Source organism: Oncorhynchus gorbuscha, linkage group LG15, assembly GCF_021184085.1.
Source record: "Oncorhynchus gorbuscha isolate QuinsamMale2020 ecotype Even-year linkage group LG15, OgorEven_v1.0, whole genome shotgun sequence".
In the NCBI taxonomy this organism is placed as follows: Eukaryota; Metazoa; Chordata; class Actinopteri; order Salmoniformes; family Salmonidae; genus Oncorhynchus; species Oncorhynchus gorbuscha.
In genome coordinates this window covers 49,980,459-49,997,807 of record NC_060187.1, presented here as the reverse complement: position 1 = coordinate 49,997,807, position 17,349 = coordinate 49,980,459, and the positions used below count along the sequence as shown (strand labels likewise).

The window sequence follows — 17,349 nt, the reverse complement described above, 5'->3', positions numbered from 1 at the left end:
TGGCAGCATCCTTCTGCTGTGCTCTCCATACACTCTCATCATCCAGAGGAAAGGAATCATCCAGACATTTAGCGGTAGTATAAGTACTGCACAAGGGAGGACAAACATTGGCAGTCTCTGTAATCCGAGAAAGGGCATCTGGTACAACGTTCAGTTTTCCTTTGCGATACTCAATGATGAAGTCAAACTTCTGCAGTCTGATAGACCAGCGAATAAGACGGCTGTTGGTCTTGCCTGATGCCAGAACCCACTGCAGAGCAGCATGGTCTGTGACAACGGTGAAGATCTTTGCCTCCAAATAGTAGCTCCATTTCTCCAAAGCCCAGACCACAGCGAGGCACTCCCTTTCAGTCGTTGAATAATTCCTCTCGGCTGAATTAAGGGTGCAACTTGCATAGGCAAGAACTTCTTCTGTTCCAAGTCCTGTTTGTTGAGCCAAAACTGCTCCAAGTCCTGTTTGACTTGCATCCGTGTACACAATGAAATGAGCATTCAGGTTAGGATGTCCAAGCACTGGAGGAGTAATTAGACTGTTTTTGAGTGCTTCAAATGCACCTTGGCATGCAGGAGTCCATTGGAATTTCACATCTTTCTTCTTAAGGTGGTTGAGAGGTTCAGCTACCTTTGAAAAATCAGGCACAAACCTGTGGTACCATCCAGCCATACCCAGAAACCGCTGAACAGCCTTGAGGGATGTGGGAATGGGGAATTCCTGCACGGCTGCAACTTTGGCTGGATCTGCATGGATACCTTCAGCATTAACCACATGACCAAGGAACTTGAGTTCTGGCAGACAGAAACGACACTTCTTCAAGTTCAAGGTCAAACCTGCAGCCTTTAGTCTGTCGAAGACGGACTGAATGTCTTGCAGATGATCCGCAACAGAGGAGGAGTAGATTATGATGTCATCCAGATACACGAGACAATTTCTACCCCTCAGATCTCCCAGGACAGTCTCCATCAACCGTTGGAAGGTTGCGGGAGCATTCTTCAAACCAAAAGGCATGACTTTGAAGGAGTACAACCCAGCAGGGGTGACAAAAGCAGTCTTGTCCTGACTAGCGGGATCCATTGACACCTGCCAATAGCCACTGTTCAGATCCAGATTACTAAAGATGGATGCTCCTGCCAGAGATTCCAGTATGTCATTTATGTTTGGTAGAGGGTAGGCATCGCTTTCTGTTATGGCATTTGGCTTCCTGTAGTCCACACAGAATCGATATCCACCATCTTTCTTAGGAATCAGGACAACCGGAGAAGCCCATCCGGAAAAAGAAGGTTCCACAATTCCATTCTCCAACATGCTTTTGAGCTGTTCATTGAGAATTTCCAGTTTGGCGGGGGACAGCCTGTAAGGACGCTGCTTAATGGGGACCTCATGCCGGGTATAGATTTTGTGTTTGAAGACGGTTGTACGGCCAAGTGTAAGAGTACAGACCTCACTGTTCACGTCCAACATCTGGGAGAGCTGCCACCTTTCATCATCTGACAGACATGCCTGTTCCACTGCTTGTTTGATGTAGAAATCCGCATCAGGTTTGTTTTTGCTCTCGGATAGAAGGGGGGGTACGGCGGTAATCAGGGTGATAGTTGGGTTCTCAGACTTCACTGGTAGAACATGTTTTTGTCTTTGGCTCTTTATATTTTCTCTGTCTCTGACTTGACCTTGTCCGGACTCTGCATAATGTAGCAGGCTCCAACCTGAAATCAGTGCATTACCAGGTTGAAATGGATGAGGCTGGGAATAGTCAGAGTGTAGCCGATTGGAGGGTTCGGACATAGAGATGGTCAGTCCACTGAAGAACAGGAAGTCTAGGCAAGGCTTGAATCTGCAATAATTGCCACAGGAAGGTTAGTCTCACCATGCAGTTTTATTATTATACTAATCCAGCCCAAGGGGGTGGTAGGTTCTCCATTGGCCAAGTACAATGGTCCCTCCTCCCATGTTCGTAGCTCCTCATGAGGTAATGCCATGTTCTGCCACAGGGCCTCTTGCATCAGGGTGTAAGATGCCCCTGTGTCGATTATGTCCTTCCCTCTCCAGTTCCTAACAGTCAGAGGAACCAATAGTTGTTGCGGAATAGGAATAAGACCGCTAGCTGTGCTGTCTAAAGGCTTCATGGTGGGCATTAAGGCTGACCCAATTGTATGCAAGCCACCATGCCTGTGTAGACTTTCAGTCTGTCCTTTCTGACCTTTTCCTGAATCCTGATGCTGGACATAGAGCGGGCAAGAATCTGGAGGATGTTGGACTTTACACCTCCAACACATAACTGGACTTGTCCTGGTTCTTGGGTACAAATATCTGAGACTGTTTAGCCCCAGGAGAGTTCTGGGTATACTGGGATGAGGGAACGGTGTTTTTAGTTTGGAGGTGGTGCTTCCAGTCCTTCTCAAACTGAGTCCCAAGACGCACCAGATCATCCACATTTTGCACACGTTCTCGAAGTTGACTAGCAAGGCAGGGAACCATGTTCTTAAGAAGGAGTTTGACCATCTCCTGCTCAGTAATGTCAGCCTTCCATCTCCTACATAGAACTCGATAGGAGAAGGCAAAGTCCCGTATTGGCTCTGCTTCACCCTGGACTCTGTTACGAACACGTTCCGCCAGTTCATCCCCATAGTCCTCTGAAAGGAAGGCTAAGAGGAATATTTTTTGAAACTCCTCCCAGGTTGACACATGTTCACAGGCTATCTCCCACCAGTCTCTTGCTGTACCATAGAGAACACTGCGGAGGGTGGCAAGAACCTCCAAGTCAGTAAGGGGCCGGATAGAAAGAAAATCATTACACTTAGATAAGAAAAACAGTGGATCAACATCATCTTCTGGACTTCCAAAAGTGGGGAAAAGTAGTTTTATAGAGAGGGCGCGCTCTATAGGAGGCATGACAGTGGCAGAGGGAGTTCTGTTGTTTAACAATATCTTCAGAGGGGTTTTTGTCGTGCTACCTGTTCCTATTCCATTACTGGCCAAGCCAGTGGCAGAGGTAAAACCTGAGGGAGGTGCAGAAGATTTGTCCAGAAGGGAAAAGCACTGCATTACCTCCTGGTGCAGCCCTTCCAGTTGAAGGTCTGTGGCCTTCTGTGCTTTTTCCATCTCATTAACGGTGTCCTTTTGAGTCTGTTCAATCAAAAATCGTAGTTCCCCTGTGAGAGAGTTCTTCATGTCCTCCATAACTTCATTCAGATAAGAACATACTCCCTTCACAACAGAGGCCGACTCCTCTGCCCTCTTTTTTGTTCCTCCTCAAGAAAGATTATGACTTGATGGTTAGTTTCCATTTGTGTTTTGAACCGGTGCAGTTTTCCTTGAATATCCTGCTTCAGAGAATCTTGCAAATATTTCTGTCTCTGAACAATTTGTTGCTGGTTTTCCTCCATTTGACAGGGAAGGTAATCCAACCTCCTCTGCACATCTGTCTGATGAGCCTCCACACATTCACTGAGTTTGCGAATGGCATTCTCCTGCATTGTCAAACTATGATTGGTGTGTGTCCATTGATGTTCCAGTTGTCCAGTGATCACAGAGACACCTCTCCCAGTCTCTCTGGACAGGGTAACTGGAAGGGTTTGAGGGGAGGGTAATGGTGGAGATGTTATAGGTGAGCCAGAAGCATGGGGATTAGGGGCAGTGCTATCCAACTCCATTAGTTCATAGAGTCCTTCCACAATGAAAGAATCCCGAACATGATTACCGTCAGGTGTGTCCACATTGACACAGTATGGGGTTCCAACAAAAGACATGCTTCAACCTTGTGTGGATGGTGTCATGGGTGTTTCTCTTCAAGTCCCTGTTCAGGCACCAATTCTGTAGCGGTATTTATTAAGAGAGGGGTAAAGAAAGATTTTGTTCGGGCGCCAGGCAGGTATTAACCCTGCCGAAAGGAAAAGAGTAGAATAGAGAGAGTACCACTACCAGACCCACACACATCAGCAGAAGAGACTGCCTAGAGTGTAGCCTGTTTACCAGATAGCCAGTGGAGAGAAAAAAGAATACACACATCACAGCACAGGGGTAACCCAAACAAGAATACCTCATACAATAATACTAATACTAATAATGGCAGAGCAATTCAACAGCAACTTCATACAAGAACAAACCCAGTCATCAACATAGGATTTGCAATAATCTGTATTATTTTCTAGTGGGTGAGTGCAGAGGGTATGAATGTGGGGGGTGTTCACAGACACAACAAAGGCCTTAAAAATGTCCACAGTCTTCTCGGCCACATGTCATTAGTACACCCACCTCAATACAGTTCACATAATATACAACTTGCAAGTAACCTACTAAAATGTCCATTCAAATACTTCTGGCAGGGAAATAATAGTCCAGCTCTAATGAACTTCAATGGGCAGTGCATTTAACAAATAGAGAGTCTGTTGCAGGGTAAAGCACTGGAATGAGAGCGAAGAGAAAGATAGAGAAAAAGATACATCTTAGCTGTGGTCTTCAGGCCTGCCGGTGTCTGACTGTCGGATTGCTTGTTGGTTTGTTTGTTAAAGCTTCGCAACAATGTTGCTATTAATCCATGCGATCCATAACAGGCGCGGTCCCAAACAAAAACAACCACGATCTAAAGCGATCACACCGATGATTGAGTTAAATACTTTATAAACTACAAACGCTGAAAAAAAAAAAACTTCTGCAGCACACACAATCAAACTGTCGTGCCTCCCAAGAGCTCCTCCCCAAAGAGCTGAACGAGCTCTCTTTATTTCCTCATTCCTTACTGCTCATGCCCTCTTAAAGTGGCAGCGCACGGTGAAGGATCCGAGCAGATTTCGCCACAAACGTGCCTATTTTCCTCAAAAGTAAGTACGTTATGTCTCGATTATAAAGCTATACGATACTACAGATAATCAACTTACTATCTCACATCTTTGAAAAGATTTGTAATGTTGTACTTCTTGTTGACGAAATTCGTGCTTATGTTGGGTTTTGAGCTAGCGCCCAATAAACTTCCCTTCACCCCTTGAAGGAGCGCACTCCTTTTCCCAGAATTGACAGGGCATGGGCAACATTTCCCCAACTTCTCAAAAGTATATCTGCCATTTTGAACGTTAAGACTCCTTCCTCTCTGAGGCACATCGATCTGCAGGTTGAACATGGTGAGATTGTAGACTCTTAAATTGATAGTTCAGTTTGTTTAGGCAATTTTAAAGTTAACTTGCTACATTGCATGCTGATATTGTCTTTGGTATTATTCTGTGTAGCTACGTTTGCTAGGTTTCCAGCCCATAGAGAAAGCATTGCAGATGAGGCGGACTTGAGCTGAATATTGTTCTCAGTGTTATTTAACACTGTCAATTAAAGGAATGAGTGGTTTTGGGTGGATAGTTCCTATTTTTTAAGCCAATTTCCTGCAACTCCTTCAGTTTTAAAGCAGGTTTCCTGCAGTTCTACACATTTTTCCATGCAGCTGAGAGAACATTTAGCAGTTTTAAAGCTAATTGGCAATTCTATTAATTTATCCATGAATGTGTTATTTTGCTCAAACATAAAATACTGCTAAATTCATTGTTATTGGAATTGCCAATTCTCCGTCTAGCTTTTGGTGATTGTTAGTTCTCAAAGATTATATATATATATTTTTTTTTTAAATAGGTCCATTATCTTTTCTACATACTTTATATCTGGGTTTTAGTCGTTTAAGTTTACACTTAAGTGTTTTCCATCGCAGAAATATATTTAAACAAAATAAAAGGCTACCCGAGGATTAAAATGGCTGTACACAATAATACCAAAGTCAATATCATCATGTGAAGGAGCAAGTTGTAAAATTGCCTAAACAAACTGTACTATCAATTTAGGAGTTCATCTCACAGAGTTCAGCTTGCAGTTCCTCTCTGCCCAGAGCGAGTGCAGGGTGCATTGCTATGGCAACAAAAGACACAGGGCGCATTGCAAGATGGTACTTGAAGGAGAAACTGAGTTGAATAATTTAGTACACCGGTCAGACTGAGCACATCTGAGCTAAATTCCTACACGATTTCCTGATTTTACAGATGGACCACTTATAAATTAAATCATGGTGAACACTTACTTTACCCACTGATAGAACATAGGCTTTCACCAAATTGATAAGGAGTTTTTTTTTTGGGGGGGGGGGGGTTGGATCATTCCTTTAATAGAGATCACATATGCACCTGATCTCGCATGCCCAACTAGTAGAGGAAGACTACTGAAACTTAAGGCAGCAAAAATGAAGAAACTTTGTCAAACTTTTTGCATAGCCAGACTATAGCCATCAAACTAAACTCTGGACGTCGAAGCCAGTCACACTGCGTTTTTTAAAATTGTTCCTCTCTAATCAGGGACTGACTTATACCTGGGAAACCAGGTGGGTGCAATGAATTATCAGGTGGAAGAGAAAACCAGCAGGCTGCGGACCTCATAGGGTAAGAGTTGAATACCCCTGGCCTATAGCCTACCTTGTAGGAGCAGGACGATTTGCAGCCAGAGTCAAATAAATGGGTTATCAATAGCACCTCAATTCACGTTGGTTGAGCGCCCTCCACTTCTTTCCATTATCAATATTTATTTCAAGATAAACTGTAGCCCAATCGTATTAAAGTGAATTTCCTTGGAAAGAAACTGTACCATGCTTCTCTGCCCATGCATTTAATTGAGATCACACATTTAGCCTATCGTCACACACGATCTTGCATGCCCAACTAGGAGAGGAGAGGTATAGGCTACTGAACTTGAAGCAGCGAATGATGAGTGTTTGTGTGTGTGAGAATAGTGCAACAAAAAGGTGCTTTTAATACAATATATTGGAGAACGCATACAAAACAGAAAGATGACCGTTTCCATATTTGTCTGTATGAAAAATGCAGACCACGCCGCAATGATCTCTGACCTCTACATATAGAACACGGTGCTCCTATAGGATATACAATAGGACAACACAGTGTCCTATGTTGTTTTTGCTAGTATCACTGAACTCTTATCAAAATGTTTTTCTGAATTCACTACCGAAGGGGATTTGACATCCCATGTTACACTCTATAAAGGCTACATAGAGATGCTAGTTGGCTACATTTAAACTTGAATAGCACTGAATTCCCTATTGTCTGTTCAGGTTCATGTACCTGTTACTGCATCATCCTGGTACAGGTTAGACTTGAGCAGGTCGTAAACATCCTGCCTGGCCGTACCCAAGGCAGCCAATCCCAGGCCTAGACCTCCGCCATGACGGACAATCTTTGGAAGGAAACAAAGCAAACCACAGACACGAAGACAACTTTGTATTCAACTCAAATGTGATATGATGTCCCTCTGATGGGCTTCAGATAATTATTTCTATACTGCTTACACACAAGATCAAATCTAAGTGACCAAAGGGGTAGGGAGGCTATGGGTTGATTTGGAATTGGGCACAATAAATGTCACGCATCTGCATGTTGCCACCCACGTCGATGCTGGCGTTCTTGAGCTGGCTGAGCAGGTAGTCGATAATGTCCCCCCCGTGGTTGGCGTGGATCAGCCCAAGGGCGTACAGGCCGCCTCCCTCCTGGTAGGCCGATCCAGGGGAGGTGTCTTTGGGCAGATATGTGGCCATCAACTGCAGCGCCTCTTTCTCGTGGCCCTGAAACAGAGATGTGGGTGAAATATGGTTCTTTATATAAAAATCAGAAAAACAAACGAGGTCTCAGATATCCATTTAGGTTTAAATTGTTTCAGCAAAAGTTTACCTTGTGAATGACGCCAAGACTGGCAGTGGCTGTGAACTTGGCCCAGTTGGTGGCTCTTGCAAGCCACTCCAAGTTCTCTCTGTTGAAATAATGAATAAAATCACATCACACATTTAAACACAGCGTTGTTCCTTTATGTCCTCACACCACTAGGTAAATGTACCCCACTACCACCTCACAATAAAAGAGAAATGTAAAACTGGACTGGCAAAACAGAAGATTAAAGTCTCCATTTGTTAATGTTATAGCTGTTGATGTTAAAGCATAGTGGCTATACCTGAGGAACTGGTCACTTGTGGTTCCCGTATGCATGAAGGAGTTGGCTATGACCGTGGCTGTGTGGCACACTGAATTTCGAACTGCATCCTGGAATAGGTAGACGAAGCAACAAAATATGTGTGAAAACCTTTAGGTTAAAAAAAATCCAATATATACAGTACCAGTCAAGTGTGAACACCTACTCATTCAAGAGTGTCTTGATTTTTACTATTGTCTACATTATAATAATAGTGAAGACAACAAAACTATTAAATAATACATATGGAATCATGTAGTAACCAAAAAAGTGTTAAACAAATCAAAATATATTTTATATTTGAGATTCTAAAAAGTAGCCACCCATTGCCTTCACAGTGTTGCACACTCTTGGCATTCTCTCAACCAGCTTCATGAGGTAGTCACCTGGAATACATTTCAATTAAAAGGCGTGCCTTCTTAAAAGTACATTTGTAGAATTTCTTTCCCTTCTTATTGTGTTTGAGCCAATCAGTTGTGCATACAGAAGAAAGCCCTATTTGGTAAACGGCCAAGTCCATATTATGGCAAGAACAGCTCAAATAAGCAAAAAGAAACAATAGTCCATCAATACTTAAGACATGAAGGTCAGTCAATGAAGAAAATTTGAACAACTTTGCGTTTCTTCAAGTGCAGCTGCAAAAAACATCAAGCACTATGATGAAACTGGCTCTCATGAGGACTGCCACAGGAAAGGAAGACCCAGAGTTACCTCTGCTGCAGAGGATAAGTTCATTAGAGCTACCAGCATCAGAAATTGCAGCCCAAATAAATGCTTCACTAAGTTCAAGTAACAGACACATCTAAACATCAACTGCTCAGAGGAGACTATGTAAATCAGGCCTTCATGGTCGAATTGCTGCAAAGAAACCACTAAAGGTCACCAATAAGAAAATGAGACTTGCTTGGACCAAGAAGCACGAGCAATGGACATTAAACCGGTGGAACTCTGTCCCTTGGTCTGATGAAATTAGAGATTTTTGGTTCCAACCGGCGTGTCTTTGTCGGACACAGAGTAAGTGAACTGATGATCTCTGCAAGTGTTTCCCACCGTGAAGCATGTAGGTGGTGGCGTGATGGTGCTTTGCTGGTGACACTGTTGCGGATTTATTTAGAATTCAAGGCACACTTAACCAGCATGGCTACCACAGCATTCTGCAGTGATACGCCATCCCATCTGGTTTGCGCTTAGTGGGACTATCATTTGTTTTTTAACAGGACAATGACCCAACACAACTCCATTCTGTGTAAGGGCTATTTGACCAAGAAGTAGAGTGATGGAGGGCTGCATCAGATGACCTGGCCTCCACAATCACCCAACCTCAACCCAATTGAGATGGTTTGGGTTGAGTTGGACTTTGAAGCATCTCAAATATATTTTTATTTGTTAAACACTTTTTTGGTTACTACGTAATTCCATGTGTTATTTCATAGTTTTGATGTCTACCCCAGTATTCTACAATGTAGAAAATAGTAAAAAAATAAAGAAAAACCCTTGAGTGAGTAGGTGTCCAAACTTGAGACTGGTACTATATGTCTAATACTCATACTGGCATCCTTTACCTTTGTGTTCTTGAGAATCATTAAGTCTGTGTTGTTGTTCCGAATGAGGAACTGTAGATGCAATTCGATGGCCATTTCGCCGCTGAGAATTTTTGTCATCTTTGCATTCTGGTCCTTTGGCTCATCGTTCTATGCAAGCAGAGGCAGGGCTGACCAATTATTTTGGGTGACAACAACCATTTAAAATTGCAAAAGACAACCATCTGGTAGAGGTGGGGGTAACACTGGGTCTTTCGTACTCACGTCTGCTGCTTTTCCTGCAGGGGAGCTGCCGGCCTTATCGTCCGTCTCCATAGCATCACTGAGACCAAGGAGAAAATATGATAACTTCCATGCAACTTCAAAGAGAAAATAGAATCCTGATTGGCTAAACTTGGCAAAATCAACTTCGTTTCACAGTAAATTATCTGTGAAATGTCAAGATATTCTGCCTATACATCTTACTACATTTTCTACCCATTTTCCCTGCTCCCTCCATCTTTCCGTAACCTTTTTTCTTTCCTCTACCTACCCTTCAGACCTTGAGGCTGTACCCTCCACCTCGCCTACCTGTCTTTGTCCAGGGTGGGCACGGTGCCCGTGTTGGTAGAGCAGGGCACGGCAGGAATGGGCGTGCCCACAGTGCGCAGGTTCTGGATGACCGAGGAGAGGAACTGCTGGCTGGCGCTTTCATACAGGTCGAAGCAGATCTGGTAGGCCACCAACGGGTTGTCTTCCTTCACCAGCTTCTCCAGGATGTCACTCACCGCCTGTGGGCCATCCAGGAAGATCAGGCACTGTGGAGGAGCGAGACAAAGTTTGAGTGTGATGCATGGTGGTCAAGTGGTTACTTCCTTGTATTAGTAAAGTGTATTTGACATTGAACACATTTGCAGCTAAAAGCTGAATCGCAGAAACCAAAACAAAAAGAGATTTAGGTGGGGGAATTAAGACCGGTAATCTCTAGTCAGCCTCAAAGCGACTGATTCTGCTGGCAGTACATGTGAGTATGGGCACATGCAACCTGTTTGTCCTGATGAAGACCCACCTCAGACCAAAACATTGCTACAAATAAAAGTGGTTTATAGTGTTTGTCTTCTCGTTTCCTCGTGCAGTTTCTGACAAACCCCCCTAACAATAAGGTGTGAATGTGATAATGTTAATTTTCAAAGTAATTTGTCATTGAATGACTAATTCCACTGGGTCAAGATGTTAGTTTCAGATGGTGAAATCGGAGAACCACCATCCTACCACCAAACTGTGGGAAGCTGAATGGATACCAAAAGAAATCTGAGCCCAAATTGAAGTGTCCTTTCTTCCTGTTACCTGGCAAACGTTGATGAAGTCAGGCTTCTCCAGATTCATGTAGAGCTTGACTAGCACTCGGAGTACCTCATTGCGAAACTTCTTAATTTGCATCAGTGACATGCAGACCTTCAAGCTGTAGGCCAGTAGGCCACTAACGTCATTCTGTTGAAGACGAGAAAAAGGAAGAGGGTTAGGATTGCAAGTTGTTACTGGAAGAAATAAATTTACACCACAACATTCCATTCAAATGTAGGCTAAACCAAAAAGACAATGATCTGTGGATTTTCATGAAGCTAATCATTTTTGATTACATTAAGTAGTCAAATTAAACTTAATTTATGTAACCAAAACATCATTGTTTCAGAAGACGACCAGGGGAACCACTGACCGATTCGAGGATGGTCTTCTCAAAGATGTCCAGGCGCCGCGTCTCCAGGGCAATGCCGATGGACTGCTTGTACTTGTGGTCGCCCAGGCACCGCTGATGTTCCTACATCTTGTTGACGATGCCCTCGAGCCGGGGATCGATGCTCTTCTTCTCCTCATCCTCGGGAAGCTCAGAATTCTCCACCCGTTGCTTGGTGTAGTGGTCGATACATTTGGCTAAGAGGGAGAGACAGAGGTCATCAAATAACTGCTGTATACCGCTGAGGAATAATTAACCGCTGTGATTTGTGGTATCAGTGAGTTGATATCTGAATTAGCAACGCTGGTCAGTGGGTATACATCAATTGAACGTTATTGAGGTGTCTATGGGTAATGTGACAAAAGGGAAGCCTAAAGATCAGCAGGACCCTGAGGTCATTATCAAGATTGTGTACTTAGGGACACATGCAGTCGTGACATCACTCACCGATAATGGTCTCCACATACTCAGAGTCATCTGTGACATTGAAAAGGTCTCCTGCACCCAGAGCATAGTTCAATGACTCATCAAATGCCCCGAGGTGGTAGAACACTTTAGAAGCCACCAAGGCAGCAAACGCCCTGCTCCGAAACGTCTCATCTTCATACAGGACCTCGCTGTGAGGAGAGAACACCATTTAGAAATAAAACCATTTATCATGAAGAACTTTACCTTGTTATGAGTCTCTTCCAATAAAACAGACAACTTTGTGCATCATTTCCTTATAAAAAAAAAAAACGTACATTTTGTCAACAGATCCCGATATCTCAGCCCAGAAGTCATTGACAATGGAGTTCAGCTTGTGCAGAGCAAACTCCTACAAGCAAAACAATCCCAACGTTAGAATAAAATTTAAAGATCATGGTCTAATAGGATTTTGGTGTACTCTAGGTCCAGGATTGGTGACCCATGGTGTATTCTCACTGGATAACAAGCTGTGTTTATGATACCTTGAGCTGGGGCTCCTCCTCATCCAGGAGAGAAATGATTCCAGCTGAAATCAAAGAATATGTAGCTAGTCAGTTTCAACATCATGGATAAAACCTGATACATATGTGTACCTAGCTAGTTAACGTTTGTCATAGTTTCCTAGCTAGTTAAATTAGCTACATGTGAAGCCCAAATAGGTCAAATGGTAGCCGCGTTAACCAGGCTTTGAAAACAAATTATACAGCATGTTGTTTTACATTATCTAGTTTAGCTAGATGAGCAGGGGACAACTGTTGACAACTAGTAGGGCGTCCACCCACTCACAGCGTGGTGAAAACAGGCTTAGGTGATGACATTTCACTTATGTTATAAAAATACATTTCACCAAGACACATGATTATTTATGTTATGAATCATTCAGTGGGTTAGCTTAATACATCCGACAAGCACAGAGCTCTGTTGACAGAGTGGTGCAGCTTTCTTGACAAAACTTGAGGAATTTACATTTTGTGGTAATTGTCTTTCAAGTTGTTTTCACAGCTCGCAAATAGCAAAATTAGCACGGCACGAGCTGAAATAAATGTATAAGGCAGCATTGAAATTAAAAAGCTAGCGGGAAGCTCAGTGCTTCATTGACATGTCACAGACATATGCTTGTTTGTAACAACGTATACTAAAATACTACATGTAGGAAGGGCAAACCAGTTTTGGTGACTACTAGTACATCATCAAAATAAATAAAATCGCGGCACATTTCTGGAAGCATTCAGCCAATTTTACCTAAGTACTAACTTAGCTGCAACGTATCCCGAAACTCCGGTACTATTTCAATAATAGAACATGAAAAACTGCTAGGTAGTAGAACTGTTACTTTCGGAACTTATGTCAAATGTGTCTCATTGATCAAGTGCGTACCAGCAGAGCCAATGTCCCCCTTATAGCGCGAGTGCACCGTGCCACTTAGCCTGCACTGGGTGTCTGGGCTAGAGATGCGCGAGTTGACTCAACCCGCAGTCATATCTGCGGGGTGGGCGGGCTTAGGGTCATGAAATATTGTGTGGATGAAGGGAGGGTGGGTTGAATAAAGAGAAATCAATACATTAAAATAGTCTATAAATGTATAATTCTGTATTATTTCATTGCGTATACCAAACATTACGAACACTTTCCTAATATTGAGTTGCGCACCTCTGACAGGCATACTTTGAAAACAGTTACTGTAGCATTTATTTAACTACACAACTCACATGTGCTCATACTTGACTTTTGACAATTTTTATGACATGCTCACACTGTAGAGCACTGAGTGTGACCACCCGTCATCGTGGCTGGTATATTAAACATTCTTATCCGCCGGTAGGTAGGTTACCACATGGGCATTTATAAAAGTGTATTGCCGGGCGACACTGTATAGCCTAGGCTACTATTCTACTTCACGAGGGTAGGAGGGCTGCAATTTAGGGCCTTGAATTTCCATGCCTTGCGGCCAAACTGGACATTATATGCCCTTGGGCTGAACATAATCATTATACATCCTTTCTCCTAGCTGCCAATTGCAGTGCTCCGAAGCCATCTCTCACTCACATGGCTCGCTCAGATATCTAATTTCCTATTAGCCAATGCCAGTCACGTGATCGGATCCTTCTCAAGCATCACAGCGCCGAAGTACAAGTGAAAACAGACAGGTAAGGATGCAACTGGGCATGTACTTCTTATCGAATTCCGAAGCGCACATTGAAGATCTTAGAATGCGTGTCAAACTCATTCCATGGTGGGCATAGTGTCTACGGGTTTCCGCTTATCCCTTTTACTTGACTGATGAAATAAGTTGACTAATTAGTAAAGAACTCCCCCAGCTACCTAAACTCAGCAAAAAAAGTAATGTCCTCGCACTGTCAACTGTGTTGATTTCAGCAAACACATGTAAATATTTGTATGAACATAAGAGTAAACAACTCAGACAAACTGAACAAGTTCCACAGACATGTGACTAACATAAATTGAATAATGTGTCCCTGAACAAAGGGGGGGGGTCCAAAATTTAAAGTAACAGTCAGTATGTGGTGTGGCCACCAGCTGAATTAAGTACTGCAGTGCTCCTCCTCATGGACTGCACCAGAAATGCCAGTTCTTGCTGTGAGATGTTACCCCACTCTTCCACCAAGGCACCTACAAGTTCCTGGTAGAGGTCGACCGCTTATGATTTTTCAACGCCGACACCGGTTATTGGAGGACCAAAAAAGCAGATACCGATTAACCGGACAATTTTTTTATTCATTATTTGTAATACAACAATACTGAATGAACACTTATTTTAACTTAATAAAATAAATCAATAAAATATATTTAGCCTCAAATTAATAATTAAACATGTTCAATTTGGTTTAAATAATGCAAAAACAAAGTGTTGGAAAAGAAAGTAAAAGTGCAATATGTGCCATGTAAAAAAAATAATTTAAAATTCTATGCTCAGGACATGAGAACTGGAAGCTGGTGGTTCCTTTTAACATGAGTCTTTAGTTGTAGTTATACGATTTGTATTTCATATACAGCCACCCTCAAAGCAGCGTTACCCATGCAGAGCAAGGGGAACAACTACTCAAAGTCTCAGAGCAAGTGACGTTTGAAACGCTATTAGCGCACACCCCGCTAACTAGCTAGCCATTTCACATCGGTTACACCAGCCTAATCTCGGGAGTTGAGGCGTGAAGTCATAAACAACGCAAGGCTTGAAGAATTGCGAAGAGCTGCTGTCAAACGCACAAAATTGCGTGTTTTGCCAGAAGCTCTTCGTTGTGCTTCAAGTATTGCGCTGCTTATGACTTCAAGCCTATCAACTATCAACTCCCAAGATTAGGCTGGTGTAACCGATGTGTAATGGCTAGCTAGTTAGCGGGGGTGCGCTAATAGCGTTTCAAACGTCACTCGCTCTGAGATTTGGAGTAGTTATTCCCCTTGCTCTGCATGTGTAACGATGCTTCGAGGATGGCTGTTGTTGATGTGTTCCTGGTTCGAGCCCAGGTAGGGGCGAGGAGAGGGACGGAAGCTATACTGTTACACTGGCAATACTAAATAGCCTATAAGAACATCCAACAGTCAAAGGTATATGAAATACAAATGGTATAGAGAGAAGTAGTCCTATAATAACTACAACCTAAAACTTCTTACCTGGGAATATTGAAGACTCATGTTAAAAGGAACCACCAGCTTTCAAATGTTCTCATGTTCTGAGCAAGGAACTTTTCTCAAACAATTTGTTTTTGCATTATTTTAACCAATTTGAACATGTTTCATTATTTATTTGAGGCTAAATTTATTTTATTGATGTATTATATTAAAGTTAAAATAAGTGTTCATTCAGTATTGTTGTAATTGCCATTATTTAAAAAAAACATTTTAAATTTAATTAAAAAAATAAATAAAAAATTTAAAAAATGAAAATACAAAATGGTATCAGCTATTTTTGGTCCTCCAATAATCGGTATCAGCGTTGAAAAATCATAATCGGTTGACCTCTAATTATGACTGATAAGTAAGGTTTCAGCCAATGGTTTTCGTTGATCACTACCTACACAATTAACATATTTTACACATTGGTCAAAATATGTGTTTTTTTTTATTGACACCTTACAACAAGGTAACAGCTCATGTGATGCAGGTACTAACTAAACTAGAAACCCTGTCCTTCAAAGATAAATCAGTAGAAATCCAAATGACTTCACAGATCTTCATTGCAAAGGATTTAAACACCGTTTCCCATACCTCTTCAATGAACCATAAACAATTCATGCATCTGTGGAAGGATCTTTAAGAATAACAGCTTAATGACGGTAGACAATTAAGGTCACAGTTATGAAAACATAGTTCACTAAAAGAGGCTTTTCTACTGAATCTGAAAAACACCAAAAGAAAGATGACCAGGGTCCCTGCTCATCTGCGTGAACATGCCTTAGGCATGCTGCAAGGAGGCGCCTAGCACAGCGTTACAGAGAGACAGGACGGACAGCTGATCGTCCTCGCAGTGGCAGACCACGTGTAACAACACAACATCAAACCTGCGCGACAGGTACAGGATGGCAACAATAAATACCTGAGTTACACCAGGAACGCACAATCCCTCCATCAGTGCTCAGACTGTCCGCAATAGGCTGAGAGAGGCTGGACTGAGGGCGTGTAGGCCTGTTGTAAGGCAGGTCCTCACCAGCAACAACATCGCCTATGGGCACAAACCCACCGTCGCTGGACCAGATAGGACTGGCAAAGAGTGCTCTTCACTGACAAGTCGCGGTTTTGTCTCACCAGCGGTGATGGTCGGATTCGCGTTTATCGTCAAAGGATTGAGCGTTACCAGAGGCCTGTACTCTTGAGCGGGATTGATTTGGAGGTGGATGGTCCGTCATGGTCTGGGGCGGTGTCAGAGCATCATCGGACTGAGCTTGTTGTCACTGAAGGCAATCTCAATGCTGTGCATTACAGGGAAGACATTCTCCTCCCTCATGTGGTACCCTCCTGCAGGCTCATCCTGACATGACCCTCCAGCATGACAATGCCACCAGCCATACTACTCGTGATTTCATGCAAGACAAGAACGTCAGTGTTCTGCCATGGCCAGCGAAGAGCCCGGATCTCAATCCCACTGTGCACGTCTGGGACCTGCTGGATCGGAGGGTGAGGGCTAGGGCAATTCCCCCAGAAATGTCCGAGAACTTGCAGTTGCCTTGGTGGAAGAGTGGGGTAACATCTCACAGCAAGAACTGGAAAATCTGGTGCAGTCCATGAGGAGGAGATGCACTGCAGTAGTTAATGCAGCTGGTGGCCACACCAGATACTGACTGTTACTATTAATTTTGACCCCCCCCCCCTTTGTTGAGGGACACATTATTCAATTTCTGTTAGTCACATGTATGTGGAACTTGTTCTGTTTATGTCTCAGTTATTGAATCTTATGTTCATACAAATATTTACACGTTAAGTTTGCTGAAAATAAACGCAGTTGACAGTGAGAGGACGTTTATTTTTTGCTGAGTTTAGGTAGCTAAGTTTGGATAGCCAGCCAGCTAACATTAGTTAACGTAAACCAGCTAGCTAGGGAACGTAAGCTCAATTGTATAGTCATGAAACTATAGTCATGAAACAATAGAGCTAACGCTAACTAACAATAATGTTTT

The 17,349-nt window shown here is 42.9% G+C and overlaps 1 pseudogene; it reads right to left on the bottom strand.

Annotated features, from left to right (window-relative positions):
* Positions 1-17,349, bottom strand: part of LOC123997450 — a 99,561-nt pseudogene that overhangs the window by 81,895 nt on the left and 317 nt on the right.